Raw genomic sequence first — 17,459 nt, 5'->3', positions numbered from 1 at the left:
AGGGTATAGAGAAAGTAAACTGAAAGTTAAAATTTAAAAGAAAAGCTAAAGGCAAAAGGGAGCAAAACATTGATGTGGAAGAATAAGAGGAAAGGAAAGCGAAACATACAAATGGGGAAAGGTAACATGGAGGGAAATAAAGAATTAGTAATCTTAACTATAAATGTGAATGGGATGAACTCTCCCATAAAACAGAAGTGAACAGAAGAATGTATTAAAAATCGGAATAGGAAAAAGACTGGAACAAAATATATTGTGCTTCAGCAGAAATAAAAAAAAATCTAATGGTCCTAAATTTATACAAAGCTAGAATAAAAGTAGTTCTCATTAAAAGGGGCAAGGAAGGAAACTACATCTATTAAAAGGCATCACAGGATGTTTTTGTTGTTATTTTTTTTCAGTCAACATGGTGAGAGAAGCCAGGCACAGTTTTAAGCTCCCTGGCTACCAACATGAATCAAACCTCTTAAAAGATTTGAATCAACAGAACCCACAAAAATACCAGAAGCAAACATCAAGGTCTGTCATGGGGAGGATGGGTGTGTCCAAGGCAGAAAGCAAAGAATCAGAGCAAGGGGGAGGTGGGACAGGGAGAGGGAACAAACCTGAGAACTGGAGCAGTGGGAGTGAAACCTTGGTGGGGTGTGTATGCTGGGCAGCCTGGGAGAGTTCCAATGGGGGTTACTCAGGACAGTTGTTTCACCATCTCGACTAATTGAAAGGCCAGGCCACAAACTCCAAGTGCCCAAATAACCCCTGGCATTCCTGTGGAAGGGCCTAACTTTCTCCAGCACAAAGAAACATCCCCAGGTGTTTGCACCTCTACACCACCTGCACTCCCCACATCTCCTGCACCAAGGTCCAAATGTGGGTGGCAGAACTTTCCCAGCACTAACTATCCAGAGAGACCCTCTGGCATTTCTAGTACTGACCATCTAGCCCATCTAGTGAGGACAGCCCAGATCCAGCCCTAGGCCTAGGGAGTAGAATGTTGACACCCCCAAAACAAGCAATCCAGAGAAATCTTTTGACTTTCCTTACTGGTAGGTCTACTGAGTAACTCCCTAAGTCCCTAACCCCAGTAAGCAAGACCTCTAGGTATCTCAACACTGAAGATCTATGAACCCATGTCTCTCCCAAAATAAGACTCTAGGGAAAGCTAACATCTCAAATTGAAAAAAGGCCAACATCAAAGCAGGGTCTCTTGAGATAAGGATACTAACTCAGAAAAGAGGACCGAAGTCATGCTATAAGTGAAGTTTGAGAGGTGAATATTAATTGGTGTCCAGATCAGAAAGACTTCTTAATGAGATCAGAAAGTAGTTTAAAAATCAAATAGAAAAATTTGAAAAAGAAATACCATAGAAAATTAGCATCTTACAACATAAGATGACCCAAGAAAACAAATTCTTTAAAAATACAATTGGACAAATGCAAAAAGAAAACAATTCCCTTAAAAACACAATTTGGCAATTGTATAACTCCCTCAAAAATAGAATTGGCCAAATGGAAAAGGAAATGGAAAAGCTAAATGTAGAAAATTCTTTGAAAAATACATTGAAATCTGTAGAAGCTAATGACTTCATGAAACCCTAAGACTCTGTTAAACAAAATTTTAAAAATGAAAAAAATATTAGAAAATGTAAAATATGTCATTGGTAAAACATCTGACCTAGAAAATAGATATAGGAAAAATAATTTAATAATCTTAGGACTTGATAAAAAAAAAAACACCTTGATCAAAAAAATAAAAAAGCCTGGATTCCTCGGAGCCCTGGGCCTAGGGCCAGCCGGGGCCGCCGGGGCCTCCGGAGCCCCCCCCCCCCCCCCCCCCCCCCCGGGAGGGAGCGCAGACAGGACTAGACGAAGCCGGGGCCCCCAGCGCAGTGGGGCTGGAGGGATGGAGCGGCGCTGAGCGGCGGGGGCCGCCGCCCAGCCTTTTGTAGGAATCAGCTTGGTAAAGAAATGAAGATTCTATTATTAAAAGACCCTAAGGATGATGACTCCGGCCAGGATCCCTATATTCAGGAATTGAGATCATGTGGATTTGAAACCACTTTGATACCTGTTTTATCCTTTGAATTTTTGTCTCTGCAAAGTTTCTCTGAGAAGCTGTCTCATCCAGAAGCTTATGGGGGGGCTCATTTTTACCAATCCATGTTCAGTGGAAGCAATGAAATTGTGCTTGGAATAGGACAACAAACTGGATGTCTGGAAAAAGTCTCTGAAAGAAAAATGGCATGTCAAGCCAGCGTACGTGGTAGGCCACGCCACTGCCTCCCTTGTGAGAAAAAATCGGCTTGGCCACAGAAGGCGAAAATTGTGGAAATGGTGAGAAACTTGCTGAATGCATTTGTTCATGTAAGTAGAAAGAGATTTCTTAAAAAAAAAAAAAAGAAGCCTGGATTCCATACTTTGTGATTTAGTTAAGGACAATTGTCGTGAACCAGAGAGCAAAGTGTTCATTGAAAGAAATCATCATTCCCATCCTGAAAGGAGTCCCAAAATGAAACACCATGGAATATTCTGGCCAAACTCCAAAATTAACAGATTAAGGAGAAAATCCTGCAAGTGGTCAGAAAGAAGCAATTCAAAGACCAATGAGCCACAATCAGGATTAAACAGCTACATCAGTATTAAAGGACTGAAGGATCTAGACTATGATATTCTGGTGAACAAGGGAGCTTAGATTACAACCAAGAATTCACTATCCAGCAAAACTGAGCCTTTCTTTCAAGGAAAAAGGGTGGAAATTTAAAGAAATAGCTGACTTTTAAACTTTTCTGATGAAAAGACCAGAGCTAAACAGAAAATTTGATCTTCATATAGGAGACTAAAGAGATACATGAAAAGATAAATAGGGGGAAAAGGAAAAAAAAAAACCTGTTATCCCATAAAATTAAACTGGTTACATCCCCACTTGGGGATATTCTTGAGAAGTATAATTCTATTAAAGGGGGATATACTTAAACTGAAGATAGGGACATTCATGGTATGTCCATGAATTAAATGGAATGAGTTTTTTTTAAAATTATTTCACTAGAAAAGGGAATTATAAAGAGATGGGAGAAAAGGGGAGGCTGAATGGAGTAAATTACAACACATGAAGAGGTATAAAGGACCTATTGCAATAGAGGGAAGGAAGGGACTAAAGTGAGGATGATTTTTACTCTCATCAGATTGGCTCAAAGAGGGATTAATACACACACTCAGTTGAGTTTAGAAATTTATCTTACCTTTCAAGTATTTGGAGGGGAAAGGTTTGTGGGGAGGGTGGGAGAACTGCAGAGGTAAGGGAAAGGGAGTAAAGAAAAGGCAGGAAGGAAACAAACACACTGATGGAAGTGGTATTCAGAAGATTTGAAATCCATAGAATTCCATTCTATCTGATAGACAGAATATTTCTTGCTCTATTAATTTATGTCTTTCTATGTCTAAATCCTGTACCCATGTGGATCTATGCCTAGTTTTTGCCATACTATTTTCCAATTTTCCCAAGAATTTTTGTCAAATAATGAGTTCTTAACCCAGAAACTGAAGTCTTTGGGTTTGTCAAATAATAGATGGCTATAACTATTTACTGTGACTTCTTTAGAACCTATCCTAATCCATTAATCCATTAATCTATTTCCTTTTTTTTAGGGTTTTTTTTTTTTGCAAGGCAATGAGGTTAAGTGGCTTGCCCAAGACCACACAGCTAGGTAATTATTAAATGTCTGAGGCCAGATTTGAACTCAGGTACTCCTGACTCCATGGTTGATTCTCTATCCACTGTGTCACCCAGCCACCCCCATTAATCTATTTCTTAACCAGTATTAGGCAGTTTAGATGTCTGCCATTTTATAGTATAGTTTTAGGTCTAGTACAGCTAAGCCACCTTCCTTTAAATTTTTTTTTCATCAGTTCCCTTGCTATTCTTGCTCTTTTGTTGCTCCAAATGAATTTTGTTACTATTTTTTTTCTCACTTGGTAAAGTAATTATTTGGTAGTCGGATAGTTATGGCACTGAATAAGTAATTTAATTTAGGTAGAATTGTTAATTTCATTATATTAACTTGACCTAGTCATGAACTTTTGGCATTTTTACAATTATTTCAATAGGACTTTATTTGGGTGAGAAGTGCTTTATATTTGTCTTCATACAGTTTCTGGATTTGTCTTGGGAGATAGATTCTCAACTATTTAATGTTGTCTATAGTTATTTTAAATGGAATTTCTCTTTCTATCTCTTGCTCTTCAGCTTTGTTGTTAATAGGTAGAAATGCTGATGATTTATGTGGGGTTTTTAATACACTAATACTTTGCTGAATTTGTTCATTGTTTCAAGCTTTTCCCAGGTTCTCTAGGTATGCCATCAGACATCTGCAAAGAATTAAAGTTTTGTTTCCTCATTACCAATTTTGATTCCTTCAATTTCTATCTCTTCTCTTATTGTTACTGCTAGCATTTCTAATGCTATATTGGATAATAATGGTGATAATGGGCATCCTTGTTTCACCCCTAATTTTATTGGAAGTGCTCTGAATTTGTTCCCATTACATATAATATTTGTTTATGGTTTTAGATAAATTCTATTTATTTTAAGGAAAACTCCGTTTATTCTTAAACTTTTTTAGTGTTTTTATTTGTATTTTATCAAATGATTTTTCAGCATCTATTTAGATAATCATATGATTTCTGTTGGTTTTGCTATTGATATGTTCAATTAAGTTGAGTATTTTCCTAATATTGAACCATCCTTGCCTACCTGGTATAATCCTACCTGATCATAGTATATTATCCTAGTAATAACTTGCTGTTGTCTCATTGCTAAAATTTTATTTAAGATTTTTACATCATTATTCATTAGGAATATCATTCTATAATTTTCTTTTGTCTGTTTTGACCCTCAAGGGTCAATTTAACTCACAGAGCTCAGTCACAACAGAACCTAGTTTTCTCAGGTTTAGTCCTATTGAAAAGTTGGGTCACTACACCACCAGTGCTCAACAGTTGGATAAAGTTATCATCATTTGCATATCTTGTTATGACAGATATTTGGACAAGGCTTGTACTTCACTCTGGACCTCATCTTCTGTGTTGCTTCCTCCCTCTCCCAGATGCTCTTTCATCCTCCCCACCCTCTCTCAATTTTCTTTTATGTGTTTTCTTCTCCTTTAGAATATTTTCTGAAGTTATAGACTTTCTTTTAATTTGTAATTGTATTTCCAGTGCATTAACAATACAAAGAAAAAATAAAGGCTTGATAAATGCTTATTGATGAACTCACTCTAGTTTCTCTAAATGTTATGTAAAATGTTAACTCCTTGACAGCAAGGACAATCTCTTCTGTATTTGAGTCATCATTTGGCTGTCATTAAGATCTCAGAGCTTAAACATTTGTTGATTAATTAATTGCTCATCCCTAGCACTTAGCAGAGGACTTTGAATTCACTAGATACTTAAGAATTGAAGCATTGAAATTCATTGTAATAAACTCTCTCTCTCCTCTCTCTCTCTCTCTCTCTCTCTCTCTCTCTCTCTCTCTCTCTCTGTATGTGTATGTCTTTCTGTCTCTTTCTCTATCTCTCTCTTTTTCTATCATTGCCAATCTTTTCTCTATCTTATCCTTTCTTTCCATTCCCACTGTCTTCACCCTACTATGGTTACTGACCTTTTGTAACAGCCGCCTTCTAAGTCTTCTTGGCTCTATTTACATTCATTACCTCTTGGTCACATGTGAATCTCAAAGTCCACTCATGCAAAATTATTACATTTGACTATGATATTCTTTGGTAATATGAGTTCTTTTGTAGTCATTAATAAATATTAAATCCCTTGTCAAGTGAACCCTTGACCCTTGTTAAATTTCTGTTGGATGATGCAGTCCAGAAAAGCTAAAAAGTTGGATACCCATACTAACCAATTGAGAAACTGATCATTAAGCACAATTCTTGTCCTATCTCTTGCTCACAAATCTTCAAAGTTTCTCCTAAAGCATTAATTTCAGGGATTATTATGTTGATCAATACTTTCAAAGAGAACACCTTTAAAGTAATTATAATTTATGAACTAATATCAGCTGCTAAGAAATAGAGAAGGTATGATTCAAGAGGGGGAAAGAAATGAGAGGGGTACTTATAAACCATACAGAAAACTCTTTTCTGTTAATAATATTTTTGGAAAAAAACAAGGCAAGCACTGAACATAGTAAACAGCAAGTATCACCACAAAACAAAGTAGATATTTTATAATAAGTAGGGAAAGAATTATTATTGTGGGAGTAATCTGTGAATCAGCTGTCTTTGAGACCACTGATTTGTAGGTGAAAAGAACTGTAAGAATGAAGAAAATAGAATAAAAGTGTGGGGGGTGACATACAATTGCAACAACTTGATTCAGAACTAATTAAACAAGCAATTAACAAAGAAAAATTGAAAATGGAAATGAGAAAGACATTAATACTAATTAAAATATTTTCTTATAAAATTTAACTATAGCAAATCTATTACACAATTAAAAGACCAAAACCCAGAAATATCCTAAGCAAACATTGGACTTGTTTGCCAAGTAGAGACAGAGAGAGAGAGAGAGAGAGAGAGAGAGAGAGAGAGAGAGAGAGAGAGATTAACACCAAAAGCAAGTTTCTATGAAGAAGGGTGGTGGGGAACAATGAGGAGAATTTTCTCTGAAAGTAGAAAGGATAAGTGAGGGTAAAAACAGTTAAATAAAGTTTAGCAAGAGATTCGAATAAGCAAATCATTGCATTTAAGAACATCAATTGAAGGAGGAAAAATGGAAAAAAATTGGTAAGATGTAAGAGGGCCAAACTGTTCTGCACTAATTATACTAATTGTGGGGTGGAATACTGAGATGCTGAATAAAGAGAAGCCCAAGCCTACTTTGTTATTCATAGATTTTTATTAATTAGGTAAATTGGGGAAATTTATTCATAAGACATCAGTCATCTTGGGCAGCTGAAGGACAATATAACATGGTGTATCCCCAATATCAAGTCCAGGTCAGGCCAGTTAGTATATAGAAACACAACCAAGAGGAAAAAGTGTCAGGGATGACCATAGTCATGTGCAAATTCTCCTAGAGGATGGTTGGAGCTTGTTTTGCTGTTTACATTTATTCAAGATAGTTTATATTTTCTGAAGAATCCTAAGTCAGATTCCCAGATTTTGACTACCACATACATAAGATTATTGTAGGGCATTATTTTTCACCTTTAAGGAAAGTAGGACAACTACATGTGAATACCAACATCATAATCCCAGTTGTATTTCTTTCCTATTCTTCCATCTTGCAGGCTTGTTCTTCCTATTATTTACATTTTGTATCTCTCTAACATAATTGGAAACTCATGTTATGCACCCTAAAGACTGCAAGGCAGTCTTTTTCATTTCTTCTTAATTGATTCCCTATTTTATTCCCCACAGAAACTATTATAAACTTTTCTTTTCCAACCTTCCAGGTTTTCTCTTTCTTTCTCCTTCATGTGATAATCTTGTCTTTTACTTTGCTGAAAAAATTTAAACTATTCATGTGTTGCCTCTTCTAACATTCTCTTGTTTAAAATAAATAAATAATGCATCTTGCGTTACTATTTTTGTTTTGAAATTGCACAAAATCTTCCCTTCTTTCCTAGCTAACAGAGACAACCTAAATAATATAAATCTCAAAGGAAGATAAAAGGAAAAAAATTCCAAAAAATTCAATCAATATATAGAAACAATTGAAAATACATCCAAGTCTTTCCACTCATGGACTCTCCTCTACCCCCAGTTCCACAAAGGAGTAGAGCATGAGGGAAGGGGGAGATAGCTTCTTCTATGGATTATTTGGAACTATGCTTAAGCTTTTGAATTTCTTTTTTTCCCAATTATTTGGTGTCTCTTGTCCTTTCTTTTTGCAAAGTTGTAGGTAGTAAGTATATTGTTTTATTGGTTTGCTTCATTTGTAATAATTTCTTCATTTTCTCCAGATCTGCCTCCTTGCAACTAACTCTCATTATTTTTACTTTGACTGTTCCCTTTGGTGCTATATCAAATAGACTAATATGAGGGAATGAGTTAGTGAGAGCCCAGTCCTTAAAAATGATCCTAATTGTCCTTTCTTGTGGGTTGAGGGGAGGGGGTGTCACATGCTGCCTGCAGTGCGATTTTATGTGGTCCCCTGTAGGTTTACTTTAGTATATGAAGCGGAACCACTGCAGAACTCTCACTAAAATGGCTAATCAAAATATATTATCTATTGTTTCAAGTATGGTGGTCAGCCCTGTTATAGGTAATATAAAGATTGTGCAAATAATCCTTATCTAGTTTCAATCCAAACTGTGGAATTTTGAGTATCTCCTTTATAACCATGTTTGACATGGGTTGAACTTGTTTATGAACAAAAAAGTTCTTATTTGCTGAGAAGTTAGAAAAACTGTTGACTCAGCTGGTGGTGAGTCAGAATTGTTTACTAAAATGAGTCAGAACTGACAACATACAAAGGGATAGGAAAATTCCTTTTCCTTCTTTCAGTCTTCCTTGGCATATTTCAAGAGAGAAGGACAGCTATGGAATGTCAGATAGGGGAGAAAAGTTGGCTGCTTCCCCTTCTACCTAGCCACCTTGCCAGCCACTATATGTCATTGAGCATATTGTTTCTTTATTCTACTGTATTAAGGTTCCCAGATGTTAAATGAATGGCTATCATGAGATGGAATACCTGTATAAATATGTGAAACCAGGAGATGCATCAAAGTTATCAGAGGTCCCAAAAAAAAAACAGAATTGGTAGTGGTACATAAGAACAGTTAGAAGTCAATGCTAGAGGAAGTAACTGCAGATGGTAATAAAAAAAAAAAACAGTGGACAGCAGCAGTTTTAGGGCTTGTGACAACTTGTGACAGAGAGAAATTGTACCCCATAAGGTCATCAATCCTTGGAGTCAACAGAAAGTTAAGTTCTGGGGCGGCTAGGTGGCATAGTTGGAGGGGCAGCTAGGTGGCGTAGTGGATAAAGCACCGGCCTGACTCCAGGGCTTTATCCACTTTATCCACTGCAACACCTAGCCACCCCAAACATTGACACTCTTAAAAATCTTAAGGAGACTAGTACCCAGCTGCTCTCTTAGGAACCCAATTTACCAGTGCAACTGCTCAAAATGAACCTTGTTAGGTGCTGTTCTAGTAGTTTTCTAGATGATAGCCATCAAATAAATAGAACTCTTCAAGTTTTTGTTCCTTCTAAATCTTTTATTCTAAAGATACCTTCAAGATTTCCTTCAAGAGGTTTTCATGTAGTCAAAAAGAGTAAGAACTAGTTTGTTCATTTCTTTAAATTTTAAAAATGGTTTCCTCATATTCTTCTGAGGTTATTAACTTCATTTTACAAATGAAGAAACTGTGGCTCAGAGAAATGGTAATTTATCAAATATAACACAATCGAGAAGTATCAGGTGTGGATCTCCCTGAAGATCATGATTTCCTTCCCTTAATATTCAATGCTCTTTCCACAATACCAAACCAGTCTCCTTTCCATCTTGCTGGCTCTTCTATGGATGGTCTTCAGGTTACCTTTGTCCTTCAAATGCAATTCTTAGAACATATAGCACCCGTGTATTTGATAAATGTAAAGACAAGTTTTAGGGATAAAAATCATTATTTTGTAAAAAATTGTTGGGAAAACTAGAAAGCAATCTGGCAGAAATTGAGCATAAAATAAAATCTTATATCATTTACCAAGTCAAGATCACATTGGATACATGTCCTAGATAAAAAGACAGATATTACATGAAAATTTAAAGAACATGTAATAATATTTCATCTATCATATTTAATAGATAATGAGCATTGTGAGGCATAGAAAATATAATTTTAATTTCATTAAATTAAAATTTTTATAAATGTACAAATGTAGCCAAGATCAGAGGGAAAGCAGAAAATTGGGGAAATAATTTATAGACATATTCTCAGATAAAGGTCTTATTATATTTGAAATATATAAATAACTTTGTCAAATATATATGTGAAACCCTAATTGATCAAGTGTCAAAGGATATGATCAAGAAGTTTTTCAGGGGCAGTTAGGTGGCACAGTGGATAGAGCACCAGCCCTGGAGTCAGGAGTACCTGAGTTCAAATCTGGCCTCAGACACTTAATAATTACCTAGCTGTGTGGCCTTGGGCAAGCCACTTAACCCCATTACCTTGCTAAAACCTTAAAAAGAAAAGAAGTTTTCCAATGAAGAAATTAAAATAATTTATAGCTCTATTAAAGAATACTCTGAATCATTATTGATTATTAAAATTATTAAATTATTAAAATAGACTTGAGACTTCATTTTATACCTATCCAGGTTGGCTAAAATAATTGTAGGGGAAAAGGACACGTATTATAGGGGACTACGGAAACTCTGGGACATTAATTCACTATTGGTGGAACTGGAAAATGATCCAACCTTTCTGAAGAAATATACCAAAGAGTTATTAAATTTCTTATGCCCTTTGACCCATCAATGCCAAAATTTCCTATGCCCTTTGACCCAGCAATGCCCAATAGTAAGTCTGTTTCCCAAAATGATTAGTAAAAAAGAAAAAGAACCTGTCCATATTGCTTCAGATATAATTTAACTAGGGAAGAGTAGAATAGGACTTTCACATCCATTAGGTGAACTGGAAATATGAGTTATAATTCATGCTAGCAAGAAAAAGTGAAGACTAGAACTTTGTACAGTGTATTGTGACGTAGCTTCTATTTTTTTTTAAAGATAAGTTTCTTTGATTGGTTGTTGTGTTTAGTCGATTTTAGTCTACTTCGGAAAGGCTTTAAACATCTCAAAGTTATAAAAATCCCCCCTAAGACCTTATGAATTTCATGACCCTGTAGAAAGTCTGCTTCAGCTTTTGAAGCAGCATGACATAAAGGAAACACAGCAGGACTGTATCTTAATGCAAGTTGGATTCAAATTCTTATGCTACTACTTACTATAACTTTATGACTTCAGTCAAATCTCTTGAAAACTTTGAGCCTGGTAATTCTTTAAACTGGTGATGATAAATGCAAAGCTTATTTAATTAACCAGAATTAAATTAAACAATCAACTGTTTGGAATAGATGTCTCAGAACTATCACTTATCAATGAGTATTATCTCCTTTAATATAGTCGCCTGAAATGATTTTCATAGTTGATTGAAGTGATTATGTTCATTTTCATGGGATAGTGGTAGTCAGTCCTTTAGGGACACAACTTAATATCATTGCTTCTGTGTGAAAATCAAATTATTTTTCCTAATATTTAGGTAGCACAGGAGATAGGGTACTAGACTTATAATCAGGGAGACTCATCTTTGTGAGTTCAAATCTATCTGGGTAAGCCAATTCACTCTATTTGCCTCAGTTTCCTCATCTGAAAAATGAGCTGGAGTGTGGCAAACCACTTTAGCACAAGAAAACCACAAATGGGGTCAGTGAATTGAATAAGACTGCAATGACTGAAGAACAATATCATTTTAACCACTAACTCCTATTTCTGGGAACATCCACAGCAAGAGTAAGAAATACTTCTGCACACAATGGATTTTCAAAATACATTAAATGACTGGTTTTGGTTTTACAATACCTGGGTTCAAATTTTGTCCCTGCCCTCTTATCTTTATGATCTTAAAATATATATAAAGTGAGTGGGTTAGAATAAATAGCTTCTAAAGACCTTCTAGTTAAAAATGTATATTTATTCATCTTTTTACTTGCCTAATCCTCATTTTCTTCATCTGAAATATGAGAATAATAATAAAGAAATTATCATCCTCAATGGACTGTTTTAAAAGAAGCTTCATTCTTTATAAGGATTTTTAAACTAGAATACATGTACTTTTTAAAATATTCTGATAACTATATTTTAATATAATTGATTCCCTTTGTGACCCTCTATATTTTATTTTATGAACTTTAAAAATATTTTTTTTTGAGAAGGGGTTCATGGGTTTCACCAGGCTACTAAAGAATCTCAGGAGATAAAATGGTTAAAAATTGCTCTTCTACATCCTTGCACAAGAAGACGTTCCTCTTTATCATTAATGTCCTTACATATGGGCATTTGGTTTTTTGGCAGTCCAAAATGGGGTGAAAATGCCTCCAAACTATATGGTGAGGAGTCCAGGAGACATAACTACTTGGGTCTGACTTCATTTGCTGGTATAGTAAAAAATATTGAATCATCACATTGCCTATTTCTGCTCAACAGTTCTAATTTATTATCCCACAGAACCCAGATATTCTGAATGCTAATGAAAATGACCTATCATGCTAGTTCATGTCATTCTCCTTTACAATCTCATTAAAATCTTACAATTCCTTAGCACATGGTGACAATGACTGGGGAGTGGGACAGCTGTCCTCCTGAACTGAAAGTGCCTACCTACTACCTGTCACAGCTAAAGGCTGAATGATTTAGACCAAATGAGCAGCCCAGAATGATTTTTTTTCCACCTTTGACAGGATTATATAACTTACAGAAAGGCCATTAACAAATATAAAGGCATAAGTAGGAGGGGGAAGGCAGGTGAAAAATGGGAAAATAAATCTTTGAATGTGTCACTTTATAATAAAATACCCTTCGTGTCAGGATTTAATGATCTGGTTATCCCACAAAAGGGGACCCAGAAAGGCTGTCATCCAAAATTCTACATGTTTTGGAAAGATGCATTCAATTACAAAGGAGAGATTAGGCACATACAGTAGGCAACAGTCTTGCTGATCCTATTAGTGTGGCATGCCTTTGTTAGTGAGAAGCAACCCTATGGGAACAATTAGAGAAGCTGCAATCCCTGAAGACAGAGCTTGGGAAGTGAACTCAGTTCATCTGTTATTAACACTCAATGGGACAATAAAGTTAAAATAAGTCATGTTGTTTTCTTTTTTTATTTATCAATGATCTCTTATTTACAAAATACAACTACCTTTTCTTTGATTCTGTTAGACCTCTCTTCAATGTTTAACATTGTTAATTGCTAACTTCTTCCTGCATTCTGGTTCTTCTCTGGGTTTGGAAATACTGTATTACTGGTTCTCTTCCTACCTGGACCTCCTCTTTGGTAGACCATCATGTATAACCCATGTATGAAACTCAAGGTTCTAGTTAATGTCTTCCATCTTTCTGGGATCTCAGCAGTTCCCAATGGCTTCAGTTATGGTAGTCGTGTAGATGACACTCACATCATACATCTGGTTCCTGATCTCTTTTCTGAAGTAAAAATTCACAAATTTCCTTTTAGACATCACTACTTGATATTTTTTAGGCATCCCAAACTCAGCATGTACATCCAGGCTCCCACCAAAAAAAGAAAATCCAGTCCTTTTCCAGGCACCTGAAAGTTCTAATCATATTTTCTACTTTCAGTTTCTCCCCTCTCTAATATATATATATCCTTCATACATTTATCAAATGTATAGATCAAGCAATGTCATTTTTTGTTGAGTAATTTTTCTGTGGAGTCCAACACTTCATGACCATATTTGGGGTTTTCTTGGTAGTGATTTACCATTTTCTTATCTGGCTCATTATGTTCCTAGGGAAACTGAGGCAAACAAAGTTAAATGATTTGATTCACACACTAATAAGTGTCTGAGGTCACGTTTGAATTCAGATCTAGATTTGAACTCATAAATATGATTCTTCCTGACTTTAGACTCAGCACTGGATTTACTGAGCCACCTAGATGATGATAATGATGATGTTTGTCCTTTGTCCTTAAGAGGACCATCAGGGAGGTAATGTCATGGCATGCAAGTGAACTGGATTTGAGTAACAGGGTCCTGTGCTATTGCCAGCCTCACTTTCTTCTCCAGAGTTATATAAATTGAATGGTTAGCTAGGGATCAGAATAAATCTCCAACTAGAGATGGCCCTGGATGTGAGGCAGAGTTAAGTGACTTGCCCATGATCACACAGCTAGTAAATTTAAAGAGTCTGAGCCAGATTTGAACTCACATTCTTCTTACTCTAGGGCTAATGTTCCATCTGCTGCACCATTTAGCTACCCAACCATGGAAGTCCCTGGCTCAAAAACATTTAGTGACTAGATGTTGCTTTTAGGAAAACACAATTTTTTTTTGTTTAGTATATAAAGTCCTTCACCTTCTTGTTTTAAGCTATCTTTCCAGAGAAATTTCATTTTCTTCTTTTTCCTTCTCTTCTTTTTTTTATTAATTTTCTTTATCTTTTTGAATTTCTTATTTTTACAAATATGTTAACAGAAGTTTTACATTTATCCATATTCACATGTATATTTTTAAGTTATAAAATTTCCTTCCAGCCTCCAGTTCCCATCACTCTCCCCTCAGTCAATTTAACATTGTACATACTACATTTGTGATAAATATGTTTGCATCTTAGTCATTTTCAGTATGAGGAATTAGGATTAAGGGAAAGAGATACATAACAGATATTTTTATAAAGTGTTCATCAGATTCTGAAGCATTTTATTTAATTTAAATATTTTTTTGTTTTTGCTTTGTTTTGTTTTTTCTATGGATGGGGATTGTCCATAGCCAGTCTAATACGGTTGTCCCAGCTCTCTGAATGGCTAAGAGCAACTGCTTCTATCAAGGTTGATCATCTCACAATGTTGTACGAATATATTGCTCTCTTCTGCTCTCTTCACTCAGCATCAGCTCCTGTAACTCATTCCAGAGTCTGACTATTTATGGTTTCTTATATAACAATAATATTCCATAGTATTCATGTACTTGTTTAGCCATTTGCCAATTGATGAACATCCCCTCAATTTCCAATTCTTTGCCACTACAAAAAGATCTGCTATGAATATTTTGGAACATGTGGGACTTTTTTCCATTTTTTTATGATTTCTTCTGGGCATAGACTTATATCTCATAGCCTTACCAAAATAAAGTCAAAATGGGTACAGGGTTTAGATATAAAGTACAGGAAAAGTCTTACACTAAAGTTGTTGCTTGAACTGAGACAAGTATTTATTACTGTTATTATATAACCTATAATTTCCACCAGAATTTTTCCCTACAACCTCACAGAGAGGCATTTGTTATTAAAACATAAACAAATAAATAAATAGATTCAAGAAAACTAACAAATATATCAAAAAAGTATGACATTAATATTTCATGTTCTACAATTATGATTCACCACCACTCCAAAGAAAGAGAAGATGCGTTTTCTTGGTTATTATAATGCTGTAGGTTTCCATTTCATTTTTTCCCATTTATGTTTGTCATTCGATATATTGCTTTCCTGGTTCTGATTGCTTTGCTTTCTATGACTTTATATAAATTGTCCATGTTTCTCTTTATTCATCATATTCATTACTCATTACTCCATATAGGAAAATAATACTTTGTTTTATTCATGTACCATAATTTCTTTAATAATATTTAATCTTTAATTTTAAATTTAATAATATTAATTTATTTAATAATCAATTGGTATAAACCTTATTTCTAGTTCTTTGCAACCTCAAAAAAATTTGCTATAAATACTTTTGCTTTTAAGGCATCATATTTTATTTTTTTAATTTTTTTGCAAGGCAATGGGGCTAAGTGGCTTGCCCAAGGCCACACAGCTAGGTAATTATTAAATGTCTGAGACTGGATTTGAACTCAGGTATTCTTGATTCCAGGGCTGGTGCTCTATCCACTGTGCCACCTAGCCACCCCCCTAGTTGCTCTTTCATATCACAGCTAAGTAATTAAGTGTCTGAGGTGAGATTTGAACTCAGGTACAACTGACTCCAGGGCCAGTGCTCCATCTGCTATGCCACCTAGCCGTCCCAAGCATCATACCTTTAATCAGTGGTTCTTCTTGGAGTATATGTTGAGCATAAGAATCTCTAGGCCAAAAGAAATAAATATTTTGCTTGCATTATTTATATAATTTCATACTGTTTTCCAGAATTATATCAATTATCATTTCACTAACACTGTATACTGGATCTATCTTACCACAACCCCTCAAAGATAAATGTTCAGGCTTCTTTTGATTTATATAATTTACATTAGAAAATTATAGAATTATTATACTGGTTGTTAAATTTTTGCATTTCTTTGTGAACTATATGTTTACTTTCCCCTCCCCCAACCACTTATCTATTAAGGAATGCTTTTGGTTTCAACGTATTTCAGTTATCTGTCTTTATTTTTGAAAATATAAATATATATCAGAAATATTATCTATGAATTTTTTCCAGCCATTTCCTCTTATCCTAGTTTCATTAATTTTGTTTATGCAAATTTTTTTAATTTTGTGTAAACAAAATTGTTTAATCTTTTTAATTCAATTAGGAATTTGTTTCCTACCTATGTGCCTATGAAAGCATCTATTCTTCTACTTTAATGATATGATCTTTAATATTCAGGGAATACATTTATTCTTAATTTATTATTGTTTATAGTATAATTTATTGGCCTAACCCTAATTTCTACCAGACTCCTTTATAATTATTCCGTTATTCTTTTAAAATTATAGTTTTTTTCCTCTGTAATTTAGGTTTGAGGTTTATTTACTCCTCTCTAGTTCAATTATTTTAGATATTTCATAACCTTATCTATTCTATCTCCTTTAAAATAGACAGGAACTAGACCTGTAATTTCATTGGTATAGGAAACTCCCTTTGTCAAGAATTCAAATCATTACTTTCTCATTACTTAAAATTTTAGATTATTGTCTATAATAGTAAGGTGTTAAATGACTTGACCAGAGTCACAGTCAGAATTGAACCCAATTCTTCCTAGCTTCACAGTCTGATCTCTATCCAGTACACCATGCTGTAGAGTTGTAAAACTAACATAAATAGAAAAAGGAATTCTTAATTTCAGTGTTGTCTTTCTCCTACTCATAAAGAGACACACACACACACACACACACACACACACACACACACACAGACAGAGGGAGAGACAGAGATAGAGAGAAAGCGAAACCGTCAGACTTACACAGACTTATATATGTGTAAATATAATTATATTCACACAATAAAAAGGATCTCAAAACTCAAAAATAAAAATATTATCAAAGTTTATAAAGAGATATAAACATATTTTATGCATATGTGTATAATTCAGCCCATGTGTGGATTCATATATACATGTATATACACCCACAAAAACTTGCTCCATTTAAATAAATATGTATATAATAAAAGTATATATATTTGTATACACATATATGAGTGACAAGTTTTTTATATATGTGCACAATAAAAGTAAATATTTTTATTTTTATGTATAATAAAATAACATGTAATTTATTGTTGAGTCCCACTTCTGGACTCCCTCAATCTTCCCCAGACAAGCATTGGAGGGATGGGAGACAAGGATGAAAAAGGAGACAAGTACTCCATCAAGATCTCCAAGTTCTGTGTATATTCACTAGAATACCAGTACTTAAATATCCTTCCCAGACCCTAATCCACTCCCATGCCCATGACTTTTAGTAAAACAAGGTTCTGATGT

At 34.8% G+C, this 17,459-nt stretch overlaps 1 pseudogene; it reads left to right on the top strand.

Moving 5' to 3' along the window:
- Window positions 1-1,931: 1,931 nt before the first annotated feature.
- Window positions 1,932-2,369, top strand: LOC141516558 (uroporphyrinogen-III synthase pseudogene; annotated as a pseudogene).
- Window positions 2,370-17,459: the final 15,090 nt, after the last annotated feature.

The sequence above is a fragment of the Macrotis lagotis genome, chromosome 1 (assembly GCF_037893015.1).
Source record: "Macrotis lagotis isolate mMagLag1 chromosome 1, bilby.v1.9.chrom.fasta, whole genome shotgun sequence".
Lineage (NCBI taxonomy): Eukaryota > Metazoa > Chordata > Mammalia > Peramelemorphia > Peramelidae > Macrotis > Macrotis lagotis.
The sequence above is the reverse complement of the archived record's forward strand: the minus strand, read 5'-3'. Positions and strand labels throughout refer to the sequence as shown.